General features: G+C 41.5%; 1 protein-coding gene across 6 annotated transcripts in view; it reads right to left on the bottom strand.

Annotated features, from left to right (window-relative positions):
* Positions 1–15,076, bottom strand: part of ATP8B4 (ATPase phospholipid transporting 8B4 (putative)) — a 517,140-nt gene that overhangs the window by 248,106 nt on the left and 253,958 nt on the right. The window lies entirely within an intron of this gene.

Below are 15,076 nucleotides of genomic sequence, written 5' to 3'. Positions count from 1 at the left end.
CATGCTAGTGCAACTAGCTTTTTGCTCCACAGGTACTGGCTGTTACCCTATATTGATGGGGGTCCCATGTCTCTTCTTTTAGGTATGATAAGAGGGGATTGAGAGTACAAGCCTGATGTTGCATGAGAGTGAATTTCTATATAGCATCAGGCACAGCTAGTGATGGACGATTTTGTGCTGTTTTCCCACCCTGCTTTTGTTTTCCAGGTTACCACAAGGGAATACTTTGCAGTCCTGACCGTTGTCACATTCTTGTACTTCAGTTTAGGGGTGTGCACTATGGATCGGGTGCCCCCTTTTATATATACTTTTGTAGTACAAATACCTTTCTTACTAATGCAGTGAACCATGACCTTAGATGGACACAACTAAGATTGCCCTCTACTCTATACTTCTTCTCCCCTAATGACGCCATGATACCGTGGTTACCGCATAATAATGTGGTAACTGCATCTTTGGTTGTAGTTTGGTGATTATGATTTGCTACTGGTGAAATTAGAGCACAATCATGAGTATTGGTGTAGTTTTAATGCAGAATAAATAAAAGTTATATTTTATAGCATTTCCCCCACTTCAACACATAATTTTTTGTTGATAACAATATACTTTTACAAACGCGGCAGTACCACCTATGATTTTTTTAAATTACATTCTTTTATTTAAAAAAAAATAGGAAAAGGGGGGTGATTCAAACTTTTATTGGGGGGGAGGGCTTATTCACATTTGCTTATTCACAGGCTTGGAGAAGTAGATCGGCGATCGGACGACAAGGAGGCAGGTGAGGACCCTCCTGTCGTCCAGTAAGCTGATCGGGACATCGTGATTCTGTCGCGATAGTCCCGATCAGCTCCGTTGAGCTGCCAGGATAGTCTTACTTTCACTTTAGACGCTGGTATGAACTTTGCTCGTGGCGTCAAAGGGGTTAATGCCGGGCATTGGTCCGATCGGTGGTGCCCGTCATTAACCCTGGGTCCTGGCTGCTGATAGCACTCGGGACCCACAGGGTTTGAAGCGTTCTCCGCTCGTGAGAATGTTTTAAACCCGGTAACAGGACTCAGGAAGTACAGGTACACTCTGAGTCCTTAAGGACTCTGGTACGGGGGCGTCCTTTGGCCTTAAAGGGGTACTCCGCTACAAACATCTTATGCCATATCTAAAGGATAGGGGATCAGATGTTAGATTGCGGGGGTCCCGCCCCCTCCATTCACTTGGAGGGGCTCGTAATGGCTGTCAAATGCAGAAGCTGCAAGCGACGGGATCCACGTGATCTAACATCTTATCCCCTACCCTTTGGATAGGGAATAAGATGTTTGCAGCGAAGTACCCTGTCTTCTAAAATCCATAACTTTTTTATATTTCCATTCACAAAATAATTTTTTTGTATAAGGAAATTTAACCAAAAATCATTTTGACGCTGGTTCATTTTCACGCTGTACACTTTACGGTACAAATTACATGTTTTCTTTCTTCTCTGGGTCAATTATCCCCTTAACAACCATGGACGTGTATACACGTCCATGTGCTGTTAAGCAGGTATGCTGACAGCCACCAGGACACGCCATGCATGAAGCAAGTGCAGCTCCTGCACACGCTTCACAGATGCGCCGTAAATTTCTCTTATGTCACGACCACAGTGCTCTCTGCTGACATCTGCTGTCCATTTTAGGAACTGTCCAGAGCAGCATATATTTGCTAAGGGGATTTTCTCCTGCTCTGGACAGTTCCTAAAATGGACAGAGATGTCAGCAGAGAGCACTGTGGTCGTGACAGAAGAGAAATCTAAAAATTAAAGCATTTCCTCTGTAGTACAGCCCCTAAAAAGTACTGGAAGGATTAAGATTTTTAATAGAAGTAATTTACAAATCTGTTTAACTTTCTGGCACCAGTTGATTAAAAAAAAAGTTTTCCACGGGAGTACCCCTTCAAAAAAAAAAATTGCTATGATACGCCTTATGGTAAATAAAAAATATTATGGTAAATAAAAAATGTAGTTTTCTTTTTTTTTTTATTGTGTTTAAAAAAGCTGCCACTAGGTGTCTCCCTATTTGTCCAGAGAACATTTGCTCCTGCTGGCGTTGAAGAAGTCCAAAATCAGGAAATGCAGTTTGGAGTGCTGAGAGGGGTGTATGCAGCCTTAGCTAATCATAGATCATCTCACAATGAACTGCTCTGGGCTGTGTGTAGCAAAATGAGGAAGGAAGTTGTATGGCTTCAGATGATGTCACGCCTGCTCGGGAATGCACCTTCCCAGTCTGTAAATCTGACTGAGGAATAAGGTAGAAAGCTAAAAAATAATAAAAATAAAGGCATGGGTGGTTTATCATGATGGGGCAGTGAACTGGGAGGATTATACAATTTAACAAGATCACGATAGGTAGTCTAACTTCTTGCTCCATCTGACTATAGTACATTCCTGGAGTCACGTTCTAATCCTGTCACCTTGTTTGTGCCCTGTTGTTGCTACAGTGCCCAGCTGCAAAAAAAAAAAAAAAAAACCTTGTGGTGGATAAGGGAAAGGAGAAGGGCAACCTTTGACTCTGAACCCCAGTTTAGACAGTACCAAAATGGTTGTGGTCTAGGGTTCCATTTTCTTGAGAAGATAAGTGGCAGCATGCCACTTAGCAACTAGTGCTAAATTTTTTTCAGATTTTCTTTTATACGACTGAATTTTCCTCAGCAAGCAAAAGGGTTAATTCTGCTATGACTGAACTTAACCTAAGAGAGGACTAGACTGTAAACAACTTGTTGGCATATATTGTCAATTAAATCAAATCCAATGAATTTTTCAAGCAAGAATTGGAGAAAATTGTGGAAACTGCTAAATTTATAGTTGTGTAGTTGTAAAACATGTAGGCTGCATTTGTGCTAGACTCAAGCAGTTTCTGGGGCACAGTTATGCTTATCGTTGAAATATTACGATTTGTATGGCTTTGCTAACTATCCAACAATGAGTAATAACCCCTTTTGGGATGTGTGATACAAGTAATGGCATGCAAATACTTTCAGTTTTAAGAAAACAGCACTCTACTTAAAAACAGGAACATGGTAAAGTAATGCATTCCTGTATAAACTACCTAAATTGAGATCTGGTCGGATTCTGAAGAGCAGGGAAAAATGTAAAGCCATCTAATACCCTCATGCACACAGCATTAGTCTGCCACATCATACAAATAAAAAGGTTCTTGGAATATGGGAAAGGTCAAATACAGATAATTGCTTCCTATGTAATGAAAGCTATACAGATCTGGAATTTTATATTTAAATAGGTCTTAAAAGGAAAATAAAATAACCAGTGGTTTGGTATAAACAACGAATTAGCAAAATTTACTTTAATGTCAAAATGATTTACTTTAAATCATCCTTCTCTCTTTTACAAGTCCAATGGCATTATTAAAAGGCTAAGTCCTTTTACTAAAAATATGCAATCATTAATTGATGCGTTGATTTTGGAAACCATTATATCAACATGACAGCTCTCAAAGTCTTAGTGTATTTTACTTTTTATTCTGTTCGCAGGAAAATGTACTAACTTATATCGGATTCTAACTCATTTCCAAACAGTCTCTCCAAAAATTTCTTTTCAAACTTCAAGGCAAGAAAAATCACATTTTCCTAAGAGTCATCCAGATTGTGTTAAACTGTTCTGATTGAAAAATAAATAGTGATAAACTGTGACTGCTTCCATATGATGATCTTCAACATCTATATGGTAAAAAGAGTGATCCAGACAAGAGAAAGTACCGTATATTAAAAAGTGTACAGCAGCTACTGTATATAGCGTTCCTGGGACATACAAATGATAGCAATGGCCATTTTGTTTAAGGGAATCGGTAACCTGTGTCACCCACATTAATTTGCTGGTACAGGCTTATAATGCCGGTGATCCAGCACTGTTACCTTTTTATTTTCTGTGCCGTACGCGCTGGGAGATTTCACTTGTGTCACAGCTCATGTGCTCGAAAGAGATCTCCCACAGTGTACCGTCAACATGCTTAAGAGAAAAAGACATGACTATTCATAAAGACAAAATTACAAAGGAAGAACCAGGATGGCCAAACAGAGCACCAAACAACTAATTTACATAATTAAATTTTCCTCAGTATCTCTAGAAAGGGAGAACAGAAAAGAAAAAGCAATGGACATCAGCATTACCCGCACAATAAGCCTGTACCAGCAGTTTTGTGCATTGATGCTGTTGACAGAGTCCCTTAAATCATTGCTCATTTCAGAATATTAAACTATTCTACTGCAATATTGGAATATCATTTTGTTAACCATTCATGAAATTAAATTTATATGTGTCATATTTACTATGACTAAGGCCATGAATGTAAGAAATTAACATAAAAGCCATTTTAGGTGGGTTGCCCCTTACTTCTATTAAAGAGTACCTCTCGTGAGCTTGTTAAATTTTATAAAGCTCCCAGTTCACTGCCCCCATCATGATAAACTACCACCTGCCTTTATTACTATTATTATTTTTTAGTTTTCTACCTTGATATTGCACTGTATTTTCTGCTCAGTCTCAGTCAGATTCACAGACTGGGAAGGTGCATTCACCAGCAGGCATGACATCATCTGAAGCCATACAGGGGAGAACTTCCTCCCTCACTCTGCTACACACAGTCTAGAGCAGTTAAGTGTGAGCTATGATTGGCTAAGGCTGCATTTCCTGATTTTGGACTTCTGCCAGCCAAGCCAGCAGGAGTCCAAAGTCTGTGCAAGAGATGGGGGATATGTGGTCTGGACAAATAGGGAGACACCTAGTGGCATCAAATAAAACATAGAAAATGTTATTAAGATTTTTTATTTACCATAAGGAGTAAAATAACAAAAAATTGTTTTAATGAGAGAGCCCAATTAAAGTTTAGGAAGGCCTTATTGACCATTCAGCCAGCAGAACAGTTGAAGGGTTGGGCAATGATACTGAGACCAAGCCAATTGGGATTTAATGTTGTGACTAAGAGCCCTGTGGAAGCTGCAGTAGGAAGAGTAGCCTGTTATTGAGCAGACTACCACGTACGTCAAATTCCACCAAGGACAACTACATGGAGTTTGTATGTTCTCCCAGTGTTTGGGCCCATTCAAACTACAGAATCTGTAGTGCAGCAGGCGTCGATGAAATCCATCGGCCCTAGGATTGTACACACATGAACCATTACAACTGATGGCTATGCAGTCCACGCAGACTTTTGCTAAAGAATGTATGTTTCAGTGAGTGTGGAATTCTGAATTTTCATAGTGTGAATGGATCATTGGAAAACCTTTTCACACCAATGTTATCTTCACGCAATGGAATTTCCGAACTGGATTTCTGAGCAGAATTCCATACAGAAATTCCATCGTGTGAATGGGATCTTTTGGGTGAGTTTTTTCCACAAACTCAAAAACAGAGTAGTAAGAGATAGTAAGAGGTCAATTTAGAGTTTAGATAGTGAGCCCCATTGTGAACAGGTATTATAACAAAATCTCTCATGGAGTACACAGGGTTTATTATACTTCAAAACCAATTCCCTTCAGGGCATAAATCCCCTCTAATCTTAGTATCCCGCACCTTGACAAAGCTGGTTCTTACCGGCGAAATGTTGCGGGGATGCTAGGGAGATCTGTATTTTAATTATCAACCAGGAATTGGTTAGGGAAGGAGGAATCAGAGGATCAAATATAGGGTATAAGATATATTGACCCTGAAATAAGGAATAATAGTGATATGATCCTCTAACAATACTCCTATTTGATTATTGGTCTCAATGGGACCTGATTCCAATATCCTGGTTGTGCTTTTAATACACAATTTTTGTATCATGTATGCACATTATTGGGGTAATTTTAGTGTAAATCAATAAAAGTGAGGGGTGACCCTAGTAAAGGGCTCAGTCCCAGAGGGGCTTTTTGCCCTGAATGGAATTGGTTTTGAACCATTGTGAAAAGGGCCAAATGTAAGAAATGACAATCTCTGTACAGCACTGTGGAAAAAGTTGTTACTATATAAATAAAGTAAACAATACTATTGTATTGTAAAGAATTACAGCAACAGGGTGGTGTTGCCCCTATCTGTAATATGCAAAGGAGAGAACCTACTTTTTCTTTCTGCTTGTGAGTGCTACATTCACCATTCTATCTACTTACTGCTATGGTAAGCATGCAACAGAATACTGAGTATTTGCTCCAGAATTACAGGTTACCTACCATCTATAGTATGTATGTTTCCAAGGCTACAACTCCTAGCATGCACATGGTGTGGGAGGGATGGGGTGTAGTCCTACAACAGTTAAAAGATGTAATGCTCAGATCTTTTGTTCTGGTGTCCCCACTTAAAGGGGTACTCCGCTGCTCAGCATTTGGAACAAACTGTTCTGAACGCTGGAGAGGGGAGCTCGTGATGTCATAGCCCCGCTGCCTTATGACGTCACGCCCCGCCCACTCAATGCAATGCTGTTGTTCCCCTGTGGGGCTCGGAAATCACGAGCTGCCTGCGCCGACTCCAGCGTTCAGTACAGTTTGTTCCAAACGCTGAGCAGCAGAGTACCCCTTTAAGAGATCCTGTTCACTGAGGGCGGCCAGTGCTGAAAATGCACCCCCAGATATTAAATGTTATATTCACATTCCTGCTCCTCTGACAAACTGCCTAAATTGTCTAGGGGCTACAAAGCACTGTAACTAAGGAAATCGCTGGGTATGGGAGATATCTTAAGGTCACTATACACAAAAAGAGGTGGGCTCAGCCTGTAAATCATCACTAGGGTGCTATCACATTTATCATAGCCAAACACTACACAAAAAAGAAAAAAAGAGATACAATAATGGATGCACACCTGCTTATTCTACAAAATATAATATCTTTATTACATATATAAGTTGATACAGGACAACTCAAAAAACGACATTTAAAAACACCTAAAAAGGCTCCAAGGCCTCCACAAAAAGGGGGGGACCCACAAAAATGAGCCCCTCCCAGGACACCCGCAAATGTAGTAATTGCACTGAACCACCTAGCCTATTGAATGACAATAAATCTTAAGTATATATACAATCTGATAATACAGGGATACTCCTGGACAATGAAAAATACAACCTGCACCAAACGTCTGTAAATGCTAAACACAGGAGAAGACAAGGCAATATGGAACGATGGATGAAGGTGACCATGCGGGTGTCCCCCTAAACCCCACGCGTTCCGTTGTCCACCGACAACTTCCTCAGCACCCCTGAGGAAATAGCTGCTTTTTTATAACATTTTATTCCAACAAAAATTAATAAAAAGTGGATTAAAAGTTTTATATAAGCAAATCTGGTATAAAGAAAAAGTACAGATCACTGCGCAAAAAATGAGCCCTCATACCACCGCTTATAAGGAAAAATTTAAAAGTTATATGTCTTCAAAATAGGGGGATTTTAAACGTACTAATTTGGTTAAAAAGTTTGTGATTTTTTTTACGCAACAGTAATAGAAAAGTATGTTATCATGGGTATCTTTTTAATCGTATTGACCCAAAGAATAAAGAACACATGTCATTGTTACCATAAATTGTACGGCGTGAAAACGAAACCTTCCAAAATTATCAAAATTGCGGTTTGCATTTTAATTTCCCCACACAAATAGTATCATTTTGGTTGCACCATACATTTTATGGTAAAGTGAGTGATGGCATTACAACGGAAAACTGGTCGCGCAAAAAACAAGCCCTCATACTAGTCTGTGGATGAAAATATAAAAAAGAGTTATGATTTTTTGAAGGCGAGGAGGAAAAAACTAAAACGTAAAAAAAAAAATTGTCTGAGTCCTTAAGGCCCAAATGGGCTGAGTCCTTAATCCCTTAAGGACCCAGCCAATTTTCACTGTAGGACCCGGCCATTTTTTGCACATCTGACCACTGTCATTTTAAGCATTAATAACTCTGGGATGCTTTTACCTTTCATTCTGATTCCGAGAATGTTTTTTCGTGACATATTCTACTTTATGTTAGTGGTAAAATTTTGTCAATACTTGTATCGTTTCTTGGTGAAAAATTCCAAAATTTGATGAAAAAATTGAAAATGTTGCATTTTTTTTACTTTGAAGCTCTCTGCTAATAAGGAAACTGAATATTCCAAATAAATGATATATTGATTCACATATACAGTATGTCTACTTTATGTTTGCATAAAGTGGACATGTTTTTACTTTTGGAAGACATCAGATGGCTTCAAAGTATAGCAGCAATTTTCCAATTTTTCACAACATTTTCAAAATCGAAATTTTTTAGGGACCAGTTCAGTTTTGAAGTGGATTTGAAGGGCTTTCATATTAGAAATACCCCCCAAATGACCCCATTATAAAAACTGCACCCATCAAAGTGTTCAAGATGACATTCAAAAGGTTTGTTAACCCTTTAGGTGTTTTACAGGAATAGCAGCAATTTGAAGGAGAAAATTCAAAATCTTCATTTTTTTACACTGGCATGTTCTTGTAGACCCAGTTATTGACTTTTTACAAGGGGTAAAAGGAGAGAAATCTTCCTAAAATGTGTAACCCAATTTCTCTCGAGTACGGAAATACCTCATATGTGTATGTCAAGTGTACGGCGGGCGCAGTAGAGGGCTCAGAAGTGAAGGGGCGACAGTGGGATTTTGAAGAGTGAGTTTTTCTGAAATGGTTTTTGGGGGGCATGTCACATTTAGGAAGCCCCTATGGTGCCAGAACAGCAAAAAAATAAAAATAAAACATGGCATACTATTTTAGAAACTACACCCCTCAAGGCACGTAACAAGGGGTCCAGTGAGCCTTAACACACCACAGGTGTTTGATGACTTTTCGTTAAAGTTGGATGTGTAAATGATTTTTATTTTTTTTCCACTAAAATGCTGGTTTTCCCTCAAATTAATTTTTTTTTACAGAGGGATAATTGGACAAAATGCCCCCCAAAATTTGTAACTCCATCTCTTCTGAGCATGAAAATACCCCATGTGTGGATGTCAAGTGCACTATGCACTACAATGCTCAGAAGAGAAGGAGTCACATTTGGCTTTTTTAACCACTTAAGGACCTAGGGCGTATAGATACGCCTTGACGTCCTGGTACTTAAGGACCCAGGGCGTATCCATATTTATCAGCAGGCACCCCACGCAAATGCCCAGGGGGGTCATCAGACCACCACCCCCCCACCCCAATTCGGCGATCGGCGCAAATCGCAAGTGAATTCACACTTGCTATTTGCGCCTATACCGGGTCACATGGGTCTATGGTGACCCGGAATATAAGGGGGATCGCGAATGTCTAAGACACCTACGATCCCCCTGAAGGGATAGGAGTGAGGTGGCAGGGGTGCCACCCCTCCTATTGGTGGTCTAGACACGACCACCAATAGCAGATCGGGGGGGGGAGGTTAACTATCGTTTTCCCCGTCCTGCCCACCCACAATAGGCGGGGCAGAACGGGGAAACGAAGGGGACCGGCGCCAGAGTCCACTTACCCGTCCGGAGGCTGCGGGTGACGGGGATCAGCGGCCGGCGTTGTCGTGTGGCAGAAGAGGACGGTTCCCTGGATCCTGCAAGAGCCGGTAAGTTGCTCCGGAGGGCCACAGTCTGAGACCACTGTAAAGCGGTCTCTAAACTCTTGCCCTCAAGATATTGCAAAACTACAACTCCCACCATGCCCACATAGCTGTTTGCTGTCTGGGCATGCTGGAATATGTAGTTTTGCAACAGCTGGAGGGATACAGTTTGAGACCATTATACAGTGGTCTCTAAACTATATCCCTCCAGATCTTGCAAAACTACAACTCCTAGCATGCCCACATAGCTGTTTGCTGTCTGGGCATGCTGGGATTTGTAGTTTTGCAACATCTGGAGGTCCACAGTTTGGCGATCACTGTGCAGTGGTCTATAAACTGTAGCCCTCCAGATGTTGCAAAACTGCAAATCCCAATCCCAATCTGCAAACAGCTGTCTCGGCATGCTGGGAGTTGTAGTTGCATACCTCCAGCGGTTGCATAACTACATCTCCCAGCATGCCCTCGGTGATCAGTACATGCTGGGAGTTGTAGTTTTGCAACAGCTGGAGGCAGACTGGTTGGAAAATACTGAGTTAGGTAACAGAACCTAACTGAAGGTTTTCCAACCAGTGTGCCTCCAGCTGTTGCAAAAGTAAAACTCCCAGCATGCACGGTCTGCCAGTAATGCTGGGAGTTGTAGTTTTGAAAGAGCTGGAGGTTTGCCCCCCATGTGTACAGGGTACATTCACACAGACAGGTTTACAGTAAATTTCCTGCTCCAAGTTTGGGCTGAGGCAAATTTTTCGCTGCAGTGCAAACTCCTAGCGGGAAACTCACCGAAACACGCCAGTGCGAATGTACCCTAAAAACACTACACTACACTAACACATAATAAAGGGTAAAACACAACATATACACCCCCTTACACTGTCCCCCCCCTCCAAATAAAAATGAAAAATGTCTTGTACGGCAGTGTTTCCAAAACGGAGCCTCCAGCTGTTGCAAAACAACAACACCCAGCATTTCTGGACAGCCACTGACTGTCCGGGCATGCTGGGAGTTTTGCAACAGCTGGAGGCACCCCGTTTGGCAATCACTGGCATAGAAAACCCCTATGCAATCCCTTATTTAGTCCTCAAATGCGCATGGCGCTCTCTCACTTGGGGTATTTCTGTACTCGGGAGAAATTGCACTACAAATTTTGGGGGGCTTTTTCTCCTTTTACCCCTTATGAAAAGGAAAAGTTAGGGTCTTCACCAGCCTGTTAGTGTAAAAAAAAATGTTTTACACTAACATGCTGGTGTTGCCCTTCACTTTTTATTTGCACAAGAGGTAAAAGGAAAAAAAAGACCCCCAAAATTTGTAACGCAATTTCTCCTGAGTACAGAAATACCCCATATGTGGGTGTAAAATGCTCTGCGAGCACACGACAAGGCTCAGGAGTGAGAGCACACTATGTACATTTGAGGCCTAAATTGGTGATTTGCACGGGGGGGGGGGGGGGCTGATTTTACAGCGGTTCTGACATAAACGCAAAAAAATTAATAAATACCCACATGTGACCCCATTTTGGAAACTACACCCCTCATGGAATGTAACAAGGGGTACAGTGAGCATTTACGCCCCACATGTGTCTGACAGATTTTTGGAACAGTGGTCAGTGAAAATGAAAAATTACATTTTGTTTGCACAGCCCACTGTTCCAAAGATCTGTCAAATGCCAGTACGGTGTAAATGCTCACTGTACCCATTATTACATTCCGTGAGGTGTGTAGTTTCCAAAATGGGGTCACATGTGGGGGGGGGTCCACTGTTCTGGCACCATGGGGCGCTTTGTAAATGTACATGGCCCCCGACTTCCATTCCAAACAAATTTTCTCTCTAAAAGGTCAATGGAGCTCCTTCTCTTCTGAGCATTGTAGTTCGCTCGCAGTGAACTTGACGTCCGAAATGGGGTTACAAATTTTGGGGGGCATTTTCTCCTATTACCCCTTGTAAAAATGTAAAATTTGGGGAAAAACCAGCATTTTAGTGAAATTTTTTTTTTCATTTACACATTCAACTTTAACAAAAAGTTGTGAAACACCTGTGGTGTGTTAAGGCTCACCGTACCCCTTGTTACCTTCCTTGAGGGGTGTAGTTTCCATAATAGTGTGCGATGTGGGGGGGGGGGGTTGCTGTCCTGGCACCATAGGGGCTTCCTAAATGTGACATGCCCCCCAAAAACCATTTCAGAAAAACTCACTCTCCAAAATCCCATTGTCGCTCCTTCCCTTCTGAGCCCTCTACTGCACCCGCCGAACACTTTACATACACATATGAGGTATTTTCTTACTCGAGAGAAATTGGGTTACAAATTTTTAGAGGATTTTTCTCCTTTTACCCCTTGTAAACATTAAAAAACTGGGTCTACAAGAACATGCGAGTGTAAAAAATTGAGATTTTGAATTTTCTCCTTCATTTTTCTGCTATTCCTGTGAAACTCCTAAAGGGTTAACACACTTACTGAATGTCATTTTGAATACTTTGAGGGGTGCAGTTTTTAAAATGGGGTAATTTATGGGTTATTTCTAATATGAAGACCCTTCAAATCCACTTCAAACCTGAACTGGTCCCTGAAAAATTTTGATTTAGAAAATTTTGCGAAAAATTCGACAATTGCTGCTGAACTTTGAAGCCCTCTGGTGTCTTCCAAAAGTAAAGACATGTTAACTTTATGATGCATAAATAAAGTAGACATATTGTATATGTGAATCAATGTATAATTTATTTGGAATGTCTGTTTTCCTTACAAGCAGAGAGATTCAAAGTTAGAAAAATGCTACATTTTCAAATTTTTCATCAAATTTTTTAATTTTTCGCCAAGAAATGATGCAAGTATCAACGAAAATTTACCACTAAAATAAAGTAGAATATGTCACGAAAAAACAATCTCGGAATCAAATTTATAAGTAAAAGCATCCCAGAGTTATTAATGCTTAAAGTGACAGTGGTCAGATTTGCAAAAAATGCTCCCGTCCTTAGGGTCATAAGGGGCTCCGTCCCCAAGGGGTTAAAAGCAAATTTTGCTGAAATGGTTTTTGGAGGGAATGTCGCATTTAGGAAGGCCCTATGGTGCCAGGACAGCAAAAAAAAAAAAAAAAAAACACATTGCATACTATTTTGGAAACTGCACCCCTCAAGGAACGCAACAAGGGGTACAGTGAGCCTTTACACCTCACATGTGTTTGACGACTTTTTGTTAAAGAAAAAAAATTTTCACAAAAAACGCTGGTTTTTCCCCAAATTTGACATTTTTACAAGGGGTAATAGGAGAAAATGACCCCCAAAATTTGTAACCACATTTCTTCTGAATATGGAAATACCCCATGTGTAGACGTCAAGTACTCTGCTGGCGCACTACAATGCTCAGAAAAGGAGGAGCGCCATTGGGCTTTTGGAGACAGAATTTGGTTGGAATAGAAGTCGGGGGCCATGTGCGTTTACAAAGCCCTCCCGTGGTGCCAGAACAGTGGACCCCCCCTCATGTGACCCCATTTTGCAAACTACCCCCCTCACAGAATTTAATAAGGGGTGCAGTGAGTATTTACACCCCACTGGCGTCTGACAGATCTTTGGAAAAGTGGGCTGTGCTAATGAAAAATTGAGCATTGTAGTGCGCCAGCAGAGCACTTTACATCCACATATGGGGTATGTTCTTACTCAAATTTGGGGGGGGGGCTTTTTTCCTATTTTCCCTTGTGAAAATGAAAAATTTTGGGTAACACCAGCATTTTAGTGAAAAAAAAAAATTCTCATTTTTCCATCCAACTTTAAAGTATTTTCATTAAACACCTATGGGGATTAGTTTCCAAAATGGGGTCACATGTGGGTATTTCTTTTTTTGCATTTATGTCAGAACCGCTGTAAAATCAGCCACCCCTGTGCAAATCACTAGAGATGAGCGAACTTACAGTAAATTCGATTCGTCACGAACTTCTCGGCTCGGCAGTTGATGACTTTTCCTGCGTAAATTAGTTCAGCCTTCAGGTGCTCCGGTGGGTTGGAAAAGGTGGAAAGAGTCTTCTAGGACTGTATCCACCTTTTCCAGCCCACCGGAGCACCGGAAAGCTGAACTAATTTATGCAGGAAAAGTCTTCTACTGCCGAGCCGAGAAGTTCGTGACGAGTCGGATTTACTGTAAGTTCGCTCATCTCTACAAATCACCAATTTAGGCCTCAAATGTACATAGTGCGCTCTCACTCCTGAGCCTTGTTGTGCATCCGCAGAGCATTTTACGCCCACATATGGGGTATTTTCATACTCAGGAGAAATTGCGTTACAAATTTTGGGGGTCTTTTTTTCCTTTTAGCACTTGTGAAAATAAAAAGTATAGGACGACACCAGCAGGTTAGTGTAATTTTTTTTACACTAACAGGCTGGTGTAGCCCCCAACCTTTCCTTTTCATAAGGAGTAAAAGGAGAAAACGCCCCCAAAATTTGTAGTGCAGTTTCTCCCGAGTACAGAAATACCCCATATGTGGCCCTAAACTGATTCCTTGAAATACGACAGGGCTCTGAAGTGAGAGAGCGCCATGCGCATTTGAGGACTTAATTAGGGATTGAAAAGGGGTGGACATAGGGGTATTCTACGCCAGTGATTCCCAAACAGGGTGCCTCCAGCTGTTGCTAAACTCCCAGCATGCCTGGACAGTCAGTGGCTGTCTGGAAATGCTGGGAGTAGTTGTTTTGCAACAGCTGGTGGCTCCGTTTTGGAAACACTGCTGTACAATAAGTTTTTCATTTTTATTGGGGGAGGGGGGGACAGTGTAAGGGGTGTATATGTAGTGTTTTACCCTTTATTATGTGTTAGTGTAGTGTAGTGTTTTTAGGGTACATTCGCACTGGCAGAGGTTTACAGTGAGCTTCCCGCTAGAAATTTGCGTTGCGGCAAAAAAATTTACTTGAAGCAGGGAACTTACTGTAAACCTGACCGTGTGAATGTACCCTGTAAACTTCCAGCTGTTTCAAAATTACAACTCCCAGCATGTACTGACAGACCGTGCATGCTGGGAGTTGTACTTTTGCAACAGCTGGAAGCACACTGGTTGGAAAACCTTCAGTTAGGTTCTGTTACCTAATTCAGTATTTTCCAACCAGTGTGCCTATAGCTGTTGCAAAACTACAACTCCCAGCATGTACTGATCACCAAAGGGCATGCTGGGAGATGTAGTTATGCAAAAGCTGGAGGTATGCAACTACAACTCCCAGCATGCTGAGACAGCTGTTTGGGCATGCTGGGATTTGCAGTTTTGCAACATCTGGAGGGCTACAGTTAGAGACCATTTAACAGTGATCTCCAAACTGTGGATCTCCAGATGTTGCAAAACTACAAATCCCAGCATGCCCATACAGCAAACAGCTGTGTGGGCATGCTAGGAGTTGTAGTTTTGCAAGATCTAGAGAGCCACAGTTTAGAGATCACTGTATAGTGGTCTCAAACTGTAGCCCTCTAGATGTTGCTAGGCAACCTACCGGCTTCCGTTGGATCCAGGCAGCCGATCGTGTCCCGCAGCCTCCACTGACGTTGTGGATAGCTATCACGCCCCCTCCCGTAGGCTTGC

This window comes from Hyla sarda, chromosome 4 (genome assembly GCF_029499605.1).
Source record: "Hyla sarda isolate aHylSar1 chromosome 4, aHylSar1.hap1, whole genome shotgun sequence".
NCBI lineage: Eukaryota > Metazoa > Chordata > Amphibia > Anura > Hylidae > Hyla > Hyla sarda.
This window is presented reverse-complemented; position numbering and strand designations above follow the sequence as displayed.